Source organism: Molossus molossus, unplaced genomic scaffold (assembly GCF_014108415.1).
Source record: "Molossus molossus isolate mMolMol1 unplaced genomic scaffold, mMolMol1.p scaffold_m16_p_8, whole genome shotgun sequence".
NCBI classification, from domain to species: domain Eukaryota; kingdom Metazoa; phylum Chordata; class Mammalia; order Chiroptera; family Molossidae; genus Molossus; species Molossus molossus.
The window spans coordinates 27,599,247-27,611,437 of record NW_023425402.1 but is presented as its reverse complement, the minus strand read 5'-3'; positions in this window follow the sequence as shown (position 1 = coordinate 27,611,437).

Genomic DNA, 12,191 nt, shown 5'->3' with positions numbered 1-12,191 from the left:
ACAGCACAGTTGCAGGAGCTGTTACAGGAACGTGGCTTGTTCTAGTGCTCATCTGTCTGATGGTCTCTGGCTGTCACAGAGAAAAATAAATGAAATGGAAGTTCATCGTGATATCGGGGAAGACATGCCTCCTCCATAGAGCCAGACGTCCTCCGCCAGAAGTTACACGGCAGCGGTCACTCATGCCGGGGTCCTTCCGAGACTCAGTGTAGACACTTCTGGTCAAGATGGAGCGTAGGTAAACCTCCCCCCACAACCACACCAGAATTACAATGAAACTACAGAACAAGCATCATTCCGAAGCACCTGAAATCTGGCTGTATGGAAGCGCTACAACCAGGGGTATAAAGGAGAAGCCACACTGAGACTGGTAGGAGGGGCAGAGAAGCAGAAGGGGCTGGCCCCACACCCACGTATGTCGGAAATTGGGAGGCATATCTCAGCTTCAGAGGTCCCCCTGAGGAGCAAGGGGTCCCAGCCCCACACCAGGTCCCCCAGCCCAGGGTTCCAGTGCCAGGAAAAGAAGTCCCCATAACTTCTGGCTGTAAAAACTAGCAGGGATTGAGGCTGAGTGAGACAGTGTGCTTCTAGAGACCCAGGCAGCTCCTTTTAAAGGGCCAATGCACGGATTTACTTGGACTCACTTCTTCTGACCTCCGGTGCTGGGGCAGCAGCTTGAAAGACACCAGAGACATGTGGGGAGGAACTGAATTGTCCTGCATCAGGGCAAGAACTGGAGGAGCAGCTTTCTACCAGACAGTAGTGCTGGCAGAGGCCATTGTCCCTTTGATGAGCTCTCCTCCCACACAGCCAACAGGTGGGCACTCTATCTGAGACTCTGTCAACCTAGCTAACACTGTTAGCCCCACCCAGGTGATTCCCAACTTTCAGGCCAGCTCAAGCTGTTTCTAGTGGCCTGAAAAATGGTCTGTCTTGGCTCATGCTTCAGACTTTCCTAAAATCTCTCGAACAAGTAGCATCTGGCCTCAGCATGCTCTGTACCTCTCGCTAAATGGCCCCAGGCATGGCACTAGCAGCAGCTGGCCTTGGTTTGCAGCATGGCCTTGCCTGGGTACCTCCAAGCCCAGCATAAGCAGCACCCTTCTGCACATTGCTTTGTAGCTCATTCCAGGTGATGCCGAGCTGAACACAGACAGCAGCTGACCTTTGTCTGTATCTCCCAAGAAGCCCCAGAGCCAGCAAACCCAGTGGACAGCTACAGACAATGTTGAAGCATCACCACCCAACCACCTCCACAAGTGACACACTCAAGGGGCACCAGAGCCCTGCTGAAGTCCTGCTCTGTAGGGTGGGCCCCTGCACAGCTGATCCTCCACAGTAGTCAGAGGTCAGTGGTCGGTGTTCTCAGCCAGTCCCTGCAGTACCTGGCCTGGGGTAGATCCCTCCCACTGACATGCCAACAGCAATCAAGGCTCAAATACAAGAGGAAGGTGTACATATCCCACACGGGGGGCATATATATAACATACACACACACACACACACACACACATATACACACACATACATACACACAAACATACATACACACACACACATTGTTACATAGCTTCAATATATATAATATGTATTTGTCAGTGAAATAAAAATACCCATGCATTTCAGTAAAAAAAGACAAAAAAAAAAAAGACTGTATAACCAAGTACCCAGCAAAGATTTTGAACATGCCTCAGAGTCTGACTCCCACCCACTCAGGTCTGCAGGATGAGACAGTGCCTGTGATTATTTAGCAGACAGCGACAATGGTCCCGAATCTTCGTACCTTTCATCTCTGTGCTCCACGCTTCTCTTCTTTTGAAATATAAAAACCTATTCTGTTCTAAATTTTGTTGCCAGACTCAATAGATCAAAAAGACGTGAACCAGAAACTTTAAGAAATATACTTCAAAAGTTTTGTCTGGTTATATCAACATAGTAAAAGCATCAAAGTTACTAAGAAAACTTTGCCATCTGAAAAAGATTTCCTTTTAGAGATTGATTTAATTGGTTTCTACATGTCAATACTGAGTAAGATGCAGCACTTTAGATATGAAGTCGCAGGGGGCGGGGGGAGAAATTGGTGAACTTACCTGCACACCATCTGAATCATCTGAAAGTAGAACTTTATTATTTCTACCATTATTTTTAGGATGCCTTTCTCAATTAATTTATAACCCAAAATTGGTAGAGAAGCATTTATGGCAAAAATTCTCATATACCTTTATGTTTGTTCTTGTTTTTCTATCTTCTTGAAAAACTCTAAATGTGTTTAGAATAGCTCTAATATCATAAAAACACTACAGTGTTCTAGAAATTGATAGTTTTACTTTCAAGTCATTCATACACTTTGTCTATGAAATTATTTTTTTAAGTATTTGATTGATAGGCTGCTATAGGCAACAAAGAGATAGGAAGCTCTTTTATATGCTAGAATAAAGGAGCATCTATGGATTTATTTAGCAAATTTGCTGTCAGCTATATAGCAATGACACCAGGGGTACAGTAGTGAGGATAAATTTTAGTGATGAGTTATCTGATCCCTGGAGGCCTTGGTGACCTTCAGAACGGTGACCAGCCAGAGCAAGGATGGAGTATTATGCAGTTCCCAACTAAATACTGGCTCTCCACTTTAGGTAATATTTTTCTAGTAAGAAAATGTTATAACTCATTTATTATTTGACAGATACAGGTTGAAATTCCCTAATTATTGGTTTCAAATTTTAAAAAGGTTTTTCTGGTTCAGTGTTTTGTTGTTTTTGGATGGTGTTACATGTTATATGTTTCAGAAACATGTCATCCTAAATGTGACTTCCTTATGCAGTTCCTGGAGGACATTTTCTTCATAGATTCAGAATGACAAGATACGTTTTAAGCTAGTAGGTATCCTCTGTCAGTTCTGAATTCCAGACTTGGGAGGATGGGCAGTTGCTATTGTGTGGCCAACATGTCTTTGTGTAGTTGCAGAAAATCAAGTTGAGCTTTGAAAAGTTTGAGTGTTAGTTTTGTGACTAAGTGATTTATTCCTTAAAAAAAAAAAAAGAGGAAGAAAAGGAACGGCAAAGGAGTAAAAGGAATACTTCTAACTGCCAAATGCATTAAATACTGTTTTCGTAGAAGAAAATGAACTAATTGAATTTTCCTTAAGATTGTGAGGGAGTGTGGATATAGCAGAATGAGCCAACAGTTTATAGTCAATAAGGTCTGAGATAAATTATTTCATGAGCTTTAAAACCTGTTTCCTAGATTTTGTAGGAAGTTGGTTTCTGTTCATTTATTTGGTTGCTGAGGTGGTTATTGCTACATTATAAATTAATGTCGGCATGAATTTATGATTAGGAAGAGTATTGTGTATAGTTTTTAATGGTCAATTTAAGCTGAATGTCGGTGTAATGGATTAGTGTATAGTTTTATATATTTGGAAGCATTTTTTAAAATAGGTTTTTAACCTTACATAATATTGCTTTTGTACTTGGGTTAACATTTTCATCTGTGTCTTTTTGGTAATTTAATTTTTATAATGAATTTCTGGTGCCTATGAGCTAGCTATCACTTGAAAGGTGCTTACTGTTCCTAAAAACGCATCACTGTGGTACCTTTCTAACCTCATACTTTCCATCTTGCCTTCTCTTTTCTGTTCTCTCTGGATACAAGTTAACGGGTTGTGTTATTCATAAATATTTTAAAATTTCAACACCCCCCAACACTCTTTTAACAGAGCAAAAACTATAATAAACAACTTTTGATCCCAAAAGTAAATTCATCCAACAACCTGGTAGAACGCTGTGTTCCGTGTGGACACATGAATGTTTATGGAATCAAACAGCATACCACATAGTAGTCTGTAATCTGCTCTCCAAACTGCAGAGGGCATAATAACTGTCAGCCGTCATTCAGTTAGTCAGTCCAGCCTCCAGAGAAAACTGCATCTAAAAAATTTCTGTCAGGTTGTTACAAATCTAATAGGTGAGATCGGTAGGAAAGGGAGAATCAACAGATTCCCTTGGTAACCTCATAGACCCTCTCAACACCGCCATTGGTGCATTTTTCCTGTCAGAACCTAGGTTCTGATCCAAAGTGTGATCCTTGATTAGCTACATGGGCATCACCTGGGGACTTGTCAGAAATGCAGAATCTCAAGCCCACTCCAGTCCTACTGCATCAGAACCTGCATTTTAACGAGACTCCCAGGTGGTCGTGTGCACTATGAAGTTTGAGGTGCTCTTTCCTGGTGCATCAGGCTAAGGATCTAAACAGGCAGCAAGGGGTTACACGTCATGAGCTAGACTTCATAAACATTGAATCAAAATGCAGGACATAACTGAAGTGTTCTCTTGACTACATTACAGGTTTTTGGAATAATCAATACAGCAACAGGATTTATTGGTGTTTATTCTGTATTACCCAAGTACAGGCAGTGGGTTCTGACTAAAAATCCCCAAGACTGAAAGGCAGGGCTGTCCGTGGAAGACGGGGTCTTAAGAGGGTGTCTCCTGAGTTAGTTTGCGAGGGGAATAGGGAGCAGCTTCTGCCACGTTTAGCCATAAATTAAACAAGCGTGGATGTTACAACACATGGAATTATTTACGACAGGTACTCCTTCCTGTACCAAATAAAAGATTTTCCCAGAAAATGTGAGATTTCTGTGAGCTCAATACCATTTCCTAGGTTCCTCTAAATCACCTCAAAGATGATTACTTTCACTTTATATTGCTTTTCAATGATCAATGTTTTTCTAATACTATAGTTTTAAATTTCTTTTCCAAAGTATTTTTCTCTCGGTTACTAAAAAAAAATCTATAAACACGAATTTAACCAACCAAAAAAAAGCACACCTTCCATAACAGATGATCTTAACTACTAATACATAGAATGCTTACTATATGCCAAGCACTATATAGATTAAATAATTTGATTCTCACAACAGAGGTATAAAGTAAATGCTACTACTTCCCCATTGCATAGATGAGACAACTGAGACGCAGTTGACATTATTGTTAACTAAATGGTACAAATTCACACAGCCAGTAAGTAGGAAAGCCAGTTTTGAGCCCACACTCTTGTTCATTATACTCCACCTTAGTTTACAAACACAAGCATGCAATAAATAACACATGCTTTGATTTTTTTCTAGTTCACCTTAATTTCTTTTTTTTTTTTCTTGATTGATTTTAGAGGGAGAGGAAGAGAGAGATGAAAATATCGATGTGAAAGGACATTGATTGGCTGCCTCCTGCATGCCCCACACTAGGGGTTTGGCCCACAACCTGGGCTTGTGCCCTGACTGGGAATCGAACCGGAGACCTCTTGGTGCATGGGTCAATGCTCACCTCTGAGCCACACCGGCCGGGCGAGTTCACTTTAATTTCAACTGCAAGCTTCCATCTAACTGAGCTCATTTTTGCATCTCTCCTGGTGCATACTCTCTAACACTGTGCCCATCCTAAGTTCAGAGAGGGTACCCAGCAGTGGTGAGGCCTCCTGTCATTGGTCATCCCTCCACAGGGGTCACTTCTAAATTATCCTGCACCTACCCATGTGGTGGTCCTATCGGGTTCCTTGGTCTGCTATTTCTATTATGCTCGAGGACATGGAGACTTGGACACGGCCTCCCAGGGCTCTGTGGGGCCATGTTCTCTGGTACTCCACAAGACAGCCTCCCTGATTCCTGCCACAGCTCAGATGTGGTCCAGGTGCAGACAGTAATCACACAACCCTTCCCTCTCCAGCAATCCCAGTGCCCTCAATAGCTTATGCTCTTGAAAAACAGAACTGGAAAACCCTGAAACGAAATTTCTCGGAGGTAAGGAAAAACAAGGGGGTACTATGTGCTTGAATTAGGAAAGGAAACATAAAGACATATTGCAGAATTTTGCCACACATGAATCCTAGTTACCAGATAAGTAACAACTGAGGGTAATAAGAGGGGAGAAAAATTGGTTCTGTTAAAACTTTTTTAAAAACACCAGGTTACCTAGATTAACCCTGGGTTCAAGGATGCTGAGATAACTGTGGCCTCTTTGGGGCTGCGGGGACTGACGGAGGCTGAGCAAGAGGAAGCGGTGGTCCTCTTTGAATGACATTCTGCCCAATGTGACTGGGAGCAGCCCAGGAACTGAACCTGAAGGAGGGAAAACCATGTTGCCTGTGTGTCCTTGGTGGGCCACCTGGGGTTGGTGACCTGCCACCTTGCCTGTAACCACATGGCTTCTCCCTCCCTGTCCTCCTGATGGCTGGTCTACATTCTGGCAAGAATAAAGGAAGAAATCCCGTCCAGATAAACTGATGAAATTAGCTATGATTTGTGACCTAAGCTTTCTCTCAACCTATGACCAAATTTCTGATCATAAAATGTCATAAAAGAGCCATTTTTTCATTTATCTTCACAAACAGTAGAAGATTTTTTTAAAAGCCTATATTAGCTGTATCTCTCCCCACCAAATATAGAATTCCCCCTAAAGCTAAAAATACATCGAATAACACTTTGAAACATGACTGTCTCTCCTGCAGAGAGCAAGGAGGTCCTCAGAAAACAAGGGAAATCTATTCAAATAGTTCAGTTCAGCTGCTTGGTATACTGGTGTACCCCAAGACCCTAGAACAGTGCATAATGTTATTCATCATGCATAATGGACAAATATCTGGTGTCTGAATGAATGACTGGATGAGCTAAGTCACGTACTGGGACTCTGACTTATGCCTGGGTATAGAAAGGGTAGAAGGATTTCTCTAGTCCCTCTAGAACTGAAGCCAGATCACTGCGCTGTGCTTATGCGCCTCAGGGGAAGACAGATGTCAGAATCACCACCTTACAGAACTTGGGAAGAAGGCAAGAAAACTCTTGTTCCTTTCATGTCTTGTATAGTACACAACTATGTGGGCTAAGAGTTAGTTTGGGCTGCAGTGAAACTCCTTGTAACACTGGCTTGAACAAGATGGAAGTCTGAGTCTCTCTGACGTCAAAGTTGAGAGGGAGGCAGTCCAAGGTTGTGTGTTGGCTCTATTCCACAGGATAGGGTTTTAACCTAAAAAGATGTTGGGAATCTAGGCTCTGCCTTGCAGCTCTGACTTGCACGACCTCCATTCAAGCTCAAGATGGCAACTCCAGGTCCAGCCATCATCCCAGAATTCCAATAAAAAGGTAGAAGAAAAGGGCAAGTAATAAAAAGGGCTGGGGACATATACCAGGTATGTCTTGGAGAATATTCCAAGAACTGCCACAAACATTATCTCATTGGCCAGAACTTAATCAAACAGACACACCCGAGTGCAAGGAAGTCTGGTAAATGTGGGCTTTCTTCTGGGAAGTGTGTGTCCTTAAAAACGTTTTTACAACAGAAGGAGAGAATAGATATTAGGTGACAGTAGCAGTCTGTCCCGACAGCTAATCCTCCTGAATCGAAGTGGAGTCCAAAATACTAAGAAGAATGACACGGGATTTCTGAAGTTCTTCTCCCCAAAGGAACACTTTGCTTACATATAACTAATGATAGCAGGGAAGACCAAGTGCTATTACTTTATGAGTGCAGACAGAGGCTATGTTAAGAAATAATGATTCATTGTTGTTGTTATTATTATTATTTTTATTTTTAATCCTCACCCAATGACATTTTCATTGATTTTTTCAGAGAAGGGGAGGGAGAGAGAGAGAAACATTGATGTGAGAAAGAAACATCAGTTGGTTGTCTCCCACACATACCCTGACCAGGACCAGGAATAGAACCTGCAACTTAGGTATATACTCTGACCGGGAATCAAACCCATGACATTTTGGTGTATAGAATGACACGGCTACCAACTGAGCCACACTGGCCAGGGCTCATTGTTATTATTTTGACTAACACATATCAAGTGCTTATCATATGCCAGTCACTATGCTAAGTGGTTTTTGTCATTGCTCTATTTAATTCTTAGAACAACCTTTGATTTTGGTGCCAAAACTGAGGCCATCAGAGGGTGATTAACCTGCTAATAATTGAAGGAGATAGAATTGCTTCTTAGGTATGTTTGGTGTAACAACCTGTGCTTTCAAACACAATCCCTATGTGTGCCCAACCCAAGACTGAATTAGCAAGGGAAGGCCGCTCTGTAAAAATCCACTCGTTCCAACAATGATTTATTTAGAAATATAATTTGAGGACTTATTGCCCTTGAAGTATCTGGGGCTACCAAGAGTGAGCAAAAAACTCCTGGTGCGTAAACACTTGTGGGAATTAAGTCATTAATCAACTAATCCTAAGAATAACTGTGATGACAGCCACCAAAGAAACTTTCATAGAATTCAAAGGTGGGACTGAGTCTGATGGAGCTGAGATGGCTTCCCTGAATGAGAGACACTTGAACTGCGATCTGAGAGCTGAGGCTGGGTGATGGAGGCTGAAAGAATTCTGGATGAGAAGTAAGGCATATGCAAAGGCTCTGAAGAGGCAGGGCAGATAGCATGATTAAGGAACAGGAACAAGGCCAGGTGGTCTGAATGAAGTGAATGTTGATGAAAGGTAAGGCTAGAGAGATGGGACCTGATTATGAAGACCATTAGATTTTGGTTTTTTTTTTCTTTTTTTAATATTCTATTTATTTTTTTGTTACAGATATTTCATTTTTTTACCCCATTGGCAACCCCCTGCCCACCCCACCCCCACCCCGTCCCCGGCTTAGTTGTCCATGTCCATTGGTCATGCATACATGCATATAAGATCTGTGGTTTATCTCTTCCCACCACCACCCCACCCCTTCTTCTGAGGGATGTCAGTCTGTGCCCTACTTCCATGTTTCTGGGTCTACCATATTCCTCAGACTGTTATGTTCATTATATTCCACAAATAAGTGAGATCATGTGGTATTTGTCTTTTTCTGCTTGGCTCATTTCACTTAGGATAATACTTTCCAGGTCCCTCCATGTCGTCTCAAAGGATAAGAGATCTTTCTTTCTTACCGCTGCATAGTACTCCATTGTGTACATGTACCACTGCTTTTTTATACATTCGTCTACTGGTGGACACTTGGGCTGTTTCCAGATCTTAGCTATTGTAAATAGTGCTGCTATGAGCATGGGGGTACATATGTTCTTCCTGATTGGTGTTTCAGGCTTCTTAGGGTATATTCCTAGAAGCGGGATCACTGGGTCAAATGGAAGTTCAATTTTTAATTTTTTGAGGTAACACCATATTGTTTTCCACAGCGGCTGCACCAGTCTGCATTCCCACCAGCAGTGTATTAGAGTGCCCTTTTCTCCACACCCTCACCAACACTTGTTGTTTGATGATTTGTTGATGGCGGCCATTCTGACAGGTGTGAGGTGATACCTCATTGTTGTTTTAATTTGCATCTCTCTGATGATTAGTGATGTTGAGCATTTCTTCATATGTCTCTTGGCCATTTGTATGTCCGGTTTGGAGAGGTGTCTATTCAGTTCCTCTGCCCATTTTTTAATTGGGTTCTTTGTCTTCCTTTTGTTGAGTTGGATGAGCACTCCATATATATTGGAAATTAACCCCTTATCTGATACATCATTGGCAATGATGTTCTCCCATACAGTGGGTTGCCTTTCCATTTTGATGATTGTTTCTTTTGCTGTGCAGAAGCTTTTGAGTTTGATGTAGTCCTATGTGCTCATTTTCTCCTTTGTTTCTGTTGCCTTAGGTGATGTATCAGTGAAAATTCAGCTCTGTATGATGTATGAAATGTTGTTGCCTACATTTTCTTCTAGAATTTTTATGGATTCATGGGTCACATTTAAGTCTTTTATCCATTTTGAGTTTATTTTTGTGTATGGTGTAAGTTGATGGTCTAGTTTCATTTTTTGCATGTAGCTGTCCAATTTTCCCAACACCATTTATTAAAGAGGCTGTCTTTACTCCACTGTATGCTCTTGCCACCTTTCTCAAATATTAATTGAGCGTATTAACTTGGGTCCATTTCTGGGTTTTCAGTTCTGTTCCGCTGGTCTATATGCCTGTTCTTGTGCCAGTACCAGGCTGTTTTGGTTACAGTCGCTTGTAGTATAACCTGATATCTGGTATTGTGAGCCCACCTACTTTGTCCTTCTTTTTCAAGATTGCTGTGGCTATTCGGGGTCTTTTTTGGTTCCATATGAACTTTTGAAGTATTTGTTCTAGTTCTATGAAATATGTCGTTGGTATTTTGATGGGGATTGCATTGAATCTATAGATTGCTTTGGATAGTATGGACATTTTAATAATGTTAATTCTTCCAATCCATGAACAGGGTATGTGCTTCCACTTTTTAATATCTTCCTCTATTTCTTTTTTCAATGTCCTGTAGTTTTCTGCAAATAGGTCCTTTACTTCTTTGGTTAAGTTTATTCCTAGGTATCTTAATTTTTTTGGCGCAATGGTAAATGGGATTGTTTTTTCAGTTTCTCTTTCTGTGAGTTCATCATTGGCGTACAAGAATGCCGTCAATTTCTTGACGTTAATTTTGTATCCTGCTACTTTGCCAAATTCATTTATTAGGTCTATTAGATTTTTGATGGAGTCTTTAGGGTTTTCTATGTATAATATCATGTCATCTGCAAATAATGACAGTTTCACTTCCTCCTTTCCAATTTGGATCCCTTTTATTTTTTCTTCATGTCTGATTGCTGTGGCTAAGACTTCCAGTACAATGTTAAATAAGAGTGGCGAAAGTGGACATCCCTGTCTTGTTCCTGTTCTTAATGGAAATGTTTTTAGTTTCTGTCCATTGAGTATGATGTTGACTGTAGGTCTTTCATATATGGCCTTTATTATGTTGAGATATGATCCCTCTATTCCCAAATTGCTGAGCGTTTTTATCAGAAATGGATGCTGGATTTTGTCGAATGCTTTTTCAGCATCTATTGATATGATCATGTGGTTTTTATTCTTCATCTTATTTATGTGGTGTATCACATTTATTGATTTGCGGATATTGTACCAGCCTTGCATCCCTGGAATGAATCCCACTTGGTCATGGTGAATAATTTTTTTGATGTATTTCTGGATCCGATTTGCTAATATTTTGTTCAGGATTTTGGCGTCTATGTTCATCAGGGATATTGGCCTGTAGTTTTCTTTCTTCGTAGTGTCTTTTTCTGGTTTTGGAATTAGAATTATGCTGGCCTCATAGAACGTGTTTGGAAGTCTTCCTTCTTCTTGAATTTTTTGAAATAGTTTGAGGAGAATGGGTGTTAGTTCTTTTTTGAATGTTCGATAAAACTCCCCCGTGAAGCCATCTGGGCCTGGGCTTTTGTTTGCTGGGAGAGTCTTGATTACCTCTTCAATTTCCTTAGTTGTTATTGGTCTGTTCAAGTTTTCTATCTCTTCCCGGTCCAGTTTTGGGAGACTACGTGTTTCTAAAAATTTGTCCATTTCGCTTAGATTGTCGAATTTGTTGCCATATAGTTGTTCATAGTAGTTGTTAACAATCTTTTGTATTTCCGTGGTGTTGGATGTTACCTCTCCTCTTTCATTTCTGATTTTGTGTATTTGGGTTCTCTCTCTTTGTTTCTTGGTGAGTCTAGCTAAGGGTCCATCAATCTTGTTTATCTTTTCGAAAAACCAGCTCTTTGTTTCATTGATCCTTTGAATTGTTTTTTTGGTCTCTATGTCATTTATTTCTGCTCTGATCTTTACTATTTCCTTCCTTCTACTTGCTCTGGGCTTTTCTTTTTGTTTGCTTTCTAATTCTTTAAGTTGTGAGGTTAGACATTCAATTAAAATTTTGTCTTGGTTTTTGAGGTAGGCCTGTAGTGCTATGAACTTCCCTCTCAGAACTGCTTTCGCTGCATCCCATAGATTTTGTGTTGTTGTGTGTTCATTTTCATTGGTTTCCAGGAAGTTTTTAATTTCTTCCTTGATCTCCTACGTGACCAATTCATTGTTTAATAACATGCTATTTACCCTCCATGTGTTGAAATGTCTTTGCATGTTCTTGTTGCAGTTGATTTCTAGTTTCATGCCATTGTGATCTGAGAAGATCATTTTCATTGGTTTCCAGGAAGTTTTTAATTTCTTCCTTGATCTCCTTCGTGACCAATTCATTGTTTAATAACATGCTATTTACCCTCCATGTGTTGAAATGTCTTTGCATGTTCTTGTTGCAGTTGATTTCTAGTTTCATGCCATTGTGATCTGAGAAGATGCTTGATATGATTTCAATCTTCTTGAACTTGTAGAGATTTAGTTTGTGTCCTATCATGTGGTCTATCTTTG